This window comes from Pinus tabuliformis, chromosome 2_1 (assembly GCF_031772625.1).
Source record: "Pinus tabuliformis cultivar Carrire ecotype Pingquan chromosome 2_1, CPIR1, whole genome shotgun sequence".
NCBI lineage: Eukaryota > Viridiplantae > Streptophyta > Pinopsida > Pinales > Pinaceae > Pinus > Pinus tabuliformis.
In genome coordinates, this window is record NC_142299.1 from 100,378,945 (window position 1) to 100,384,210 (window position 5,266).

The following is a 5,266-nucleotide window of genomic DNA, read 5'->3' on the forward strand; positions in this document are numbered from 1 at the left end:
TTAATTCATAAAGGAAGAATACTAGAATAGCTGTCTCTGTTTGTTGCTAAGGCACTGTCACACCTTAGGTGGATAGGATCGTCCTGCATAGGCATTTTTCCCCACAACACTGTTGTACCAAGAAACTATTGTCGACCCGATACTGAAGACCCCTCCTGATGTGCTCTTTCTGTTCGTTGGGCTCCCTGCCCAATTTGCATCCGTGAAGCCACATAGCTTCACCTCATCCTCCTGTCTGTACCACAAACCATATCCCGATGTGCCTCTCAAATAACACAATACATGCTTGCCCGCCTTCCAAAATAGCTTGGTAGGCTTAACCATAGCTTGTGAAAGCTGGTTAACAGCATAGCATATATCGGGTCGTGTATTGACCAGATACATAAGTGACCCCATCAACTGTCGATAAACAGTGGCATCCACTTCTTCTGCCGAAGTGGCATCCTCCTTCCTCCAACCTCCAGGAAGAGGAGTGTCAACAGGCTTGCAGCCATGCATGTTGAACTTCTCCAATATCTCCCGAGCATACTTACCCTGAGAAACAAATAGTCCATCACTGTGCTGCCAAATTTCCAATCCCAGGAAATAATGAAGGAGGCCTAAGTCTTTCATCTCAAACTCCTTAGCAAGATCATCCTTGCATGAAAGTATCAATAGCTCATCACCCATTAAAATAAAACCATCTAAATAAAGTACAATGATAAGAAACTTACCCTCCACCACAATCTGGTATAGGTTAGGATCCGCCTCACTCTTAGAGAATCCAAGTCCAGTGAAATAACTGTCTATCCGTGTGTACCAAGCACGTGGTGCTTGTTCAACCCATACAGCGCTCTCTTGAGCCTACACACATGCGACTCGCTGCTGAAGATCTCAAAACCTTCGGGCTGTTCAATGTACACCTCCTCCTCAATGACTTCATTGAGGAATGCAGTCTTCACATCCATCTGATGAATGTGCCATCCCATCTGCGCTGAGAGAGAGAATCGTCCGCATGGAAGAATACCTTATGACAGGTGCAAAGGTCTCCTCATAATCGATCCCCTGTATCTGTGAAAAGCCTCGGGCAACAAATCTTGCCTTGTACTTCTCCACACTCCCGTCAGCTGCCTACTTAACCTTGTAGATCCATCTCGAACCCACCACTGATTTCCCTTCCGGTCTAGGAACAATCTCCCATGCACTGTTTCTGACAATCGAATCATACTCTTCCACCATGGCGTCTACCCATGCGGGATCCTCCACAGCTTCCTCGAAAGAGGATGGCTCAGTCACAACACATTTGCTCATAAGAGCCATGTATCCAGTGTACCGATCAAGTGACTGTCTCTGCTTGCGTTGGGCTGTAGGTGGTCGTACAACTTTCTCTGCATCTTGAGCCAGTAGCTCAGCTTCTGCCAAGCACTTTCGCCCTCTAATGGTTGGCGTTGCACGAGTTGACTCTTCCACTCCATGAACTTCGTCCTGTGGCTGATCCACGTCCTGAAGCTCATCCTTAGGACCTAATAGCTTCTCATCTGCATGCAAGTGTAGCTCCCTCTCAAGCGAGCACTTCATGGCTTTCTCCTCCTAAAATTTTATATCTCGTCGCACAACAGTCTTACCACTGTCTGGCAAATACACACGATAGTTGTGGGGTGTATCAGTGCACCCCACAAATATCCCAACCTCTGCGGTTGGCTCCAACTTCTTCCTGGCATCCTTCATCACATGCATGTAAACGTTAGCACCAAAAATCCTCAAATGAGAAAGATCAGGCTTCTTACCAGAATAATCCTCCTCGGGTGTACTCATTCCAAGTATCCTGTGAGGACAACGGTTCTGCACATAAACTGTTGTATTGCATGCTTCCACCCACAAGTGAAGGGGTAGGCCCTGATCATGCAACATCGCCCGTGCAGCACCCACGATCGTTCTATTCTTCCACTCAGCAACCCTGTTCTGCTGTGGGTTATGGGGAGCTATGAGCTCTCTTCGAATCCCTTCTGCACTACAGAAATCCTTGAACTCACCAGAGATGTATTCACCACCATTATCGCTCCTAAGAGCCTTCACCTTCTTCCCCGACTCCTTCTCGACCAGTGCTTTGAACTCCCAGAACTTTGAGTATGTCTCGCTCTTCTTCTACATGAAAAATATCCAGCACTTATGAGAGAAATCATCAACAAAAATCACATAATACCTATGTTTTGTTGTCGAAGCTACTGAGAAAGGTCCACACACGTCTGTGTGAATTCTCTCAAGGATCATCGTGGTGCGACTATCCTTCTCGTGAAAGGTGGCTTTCAAAAACTTTCCCAAAGTACACCCCTTGCACTGATCTGACTGCGCAAGAGTGACTTTAGGAAGCCCTGTAGTGATCTGCTGCAGTATCTTCAAGGCTCCATGGTGAAGGTGACCCAATCTCCTGTGCCACAACTCGCCATCATCCCGGCTTACCAATCCTTCTGCCTTGCATGCCATTGTTGCGCATAAATCTACATGCAACTGATAAAGGTTCCTCACTCGAACCCCTATCTTTTGGGTTTCTCCAGTTGTCTTGCTGCGCAGGAAAGCCTTTCCCTCGCTGAAAACAACATCATATCCCTTGTCTTCTAACATCGCCACAGAGATAAGATTCTTCTTCAATCCTAGAACATGCATCACTTCCTTCAATACGAAGGGTTTACCAGACTCCCTCTCAAAGGAAATGGTACAAATATCGGTCGCACTGTATCTACCATCATCGCCCATCTCGATGTGCACTCCAAGATCTTTGTCCTCCAGATCAGAAAACAAATCTCGATCTCCTGCCATGTGAAAAGATGCACCACTGTCCAAGAACCACACCGATCCCATCACACTTGAAACCAAGCATGCGATCAATGAAAAATCAAGTTCAAACTGTGAGGCTAGAGCCTCTCCTGCTGCAGATCTAGCAACTTGCTTGTTCTTCTTCTTCTGCGGACAATTAGTGGCATAATGTCTGTGCTGGTGACAGTGAAAGCACTTCACCTTGGACATGTCCTGCTTCTTGCCTTTCGCACCAGACTGAGAATTTTTCTTGCTCTTCCCTTCTTTGCTTTGGCAGCCAAAGTGCAATTTTCTTCATCAGGTCCCTTTGATGAAGATCCGTCCCTGGTATTCCGCCTGATCTCCTCCTACACAAGATCTGACCAAAGTCTCTCCCATCCTAGCAATTTCTCCCGAACATTGACAGAGTCCTGATAGGAATTCCAACTCTTCGGAAGACCAAGGAGAGCCAAGCTCACCAAGTCCTCATCATCGACAGTCACCCCCACACTTCCCAGCTCATCCCTGCACTGGGTGAACTTCGTGAGATACTTGGGCATACTGTCTCCCTTCTCACATTTGATGTTTATGAGTTTATATTTGAGCGCCAGCTTCCTCTGATCGCTCTTGCTTTGGAATAGATCTGTCAACGCTTTCCACATCAAGTATGGAGAAGCCTTACCATGCATGCTGGACACAATGTGATCCTTCACACCCTCCAACAGAATCCTTCGACACTTTGTTGTCTTCTTTTGCCAAGCATCAACCTACGCAGCATCAGTAGGCTTTGGGACATCAGCCTCTATGAAATCCTTCAGCCCATTATCATCCAACACTACCTCCATCCTGTCCTTCCATGCAATATAGTTCGAGCTGCCCTCAAGAGCATACTCCAATCGCAATCCGTTGAAAGACATTGCCACGTTGATACCAAGAAAACACTACTGCAAATTCGAATTCCACTAGCTCCAAACTCAACCGCCTCGGATCTAAGATTCGTGAGAACAAGGTATTTCTCGTACAGAGATTGACTATATGGGCATTCATCGGATATCTCACCTTCCAAAAGAAGGATGAATCCAGAAGCTACCTGGCCCGATTACAGACTCTGCCTGAAGAAATAGAATGTAAACACTTCTTGAATAATAGATCTGATGATCAACACCTCTGATACCATGTAGAAATTTTGAATAATAAACACATATTCAACAGATATTATCCTGATTATACACTATTGCGGAATACATGCATAGTACATAACCTCCTCTACGTTGATCGTCAATTTAGCAGCATCAAAAACAATGAAACATCAATCACATGCACACATTAACACAGTATGTAACCTAGGGAAAGCTTACAGTTGAAAACCCCACACTATCTGTATATTAATGATTGAGAACATGTAACAATACACAGTACAATACTCCTCACAAGTATCCAGCACTATCTCCACCTATTACACACAAAACTAGCTCAGATCCGAACAAGTCACAGGTTCAAATCTTCTCCGTTGCTTTGCCTGCCTCTATTGCACACAATACCAAGTGAAAATCACTCACACTGAAAATCATGTGAGCATAGGCTATTTCACTGGGCATATACTGAGTAATCCTCATGGGCATACTCAATCCATTGATTGTGCAAGATCTCATGCACAACTATAGTCACAACTGATAGCAATCTCAACCTCTAACACTTGTCTCCACTGAACTGTACATGCACTGAGTTAACTGATGTATTCTTCAGTTGCATTATGAGTTAATAATTAGTGAATTAAATTTAATCAATTAATTCACATCACTCATCACTAGTCTATTTGCAGTTAGACTAATTACAACTAGTTTAACCAAGTCAAACTGAACACAACACCATCAACTCCACATAACTCACATGCATGAGTTCTAACTGATGTCCTGCATGCAATAGCTCAACTGACTCACAAGAAAAGCGTATTTCCTTCTGAAAGATGCATGTGCGACATTTTTAGTTCAAACTGAAGTGCTCCAAGAGGATAAGATAAATTTTATAGTCTAAATATTATTATGAGACAATAATATTTGACTTTTCTATTTTTAACCTGGTAGTCTAAAAATAGACTTTGATCACTCCTGCTGTGAATCAGAAATAGAAGTCCATCTATTTTTCCCAACATGACCAATCATCCATAAATAGCATCCTGCAACTCATAGACCATGCTCCATATGTCTAAAAATATACATAGTCTAAAAATAGACTTTGCGCCAAAAATACCCTGCGGGCCCACTTAGTGAAGGCGACTTCTTTCCACTAAGCTCCATCATCTTGTTGCATTCTCAACAGGCCAACCCCTTGTCCATCACTTTTGAGGCTCTTATTCTTCGTTATGGACCTATGGACCTCATCAAGCCTCTTGGACTCCATGTTCTCTTTCCTGGATGGAAAATCCTGAGATTATGATGTACTATCAAGGAAGAGATGATGAACCCCATATTCCATTTTTTAACAAAAAGATCAA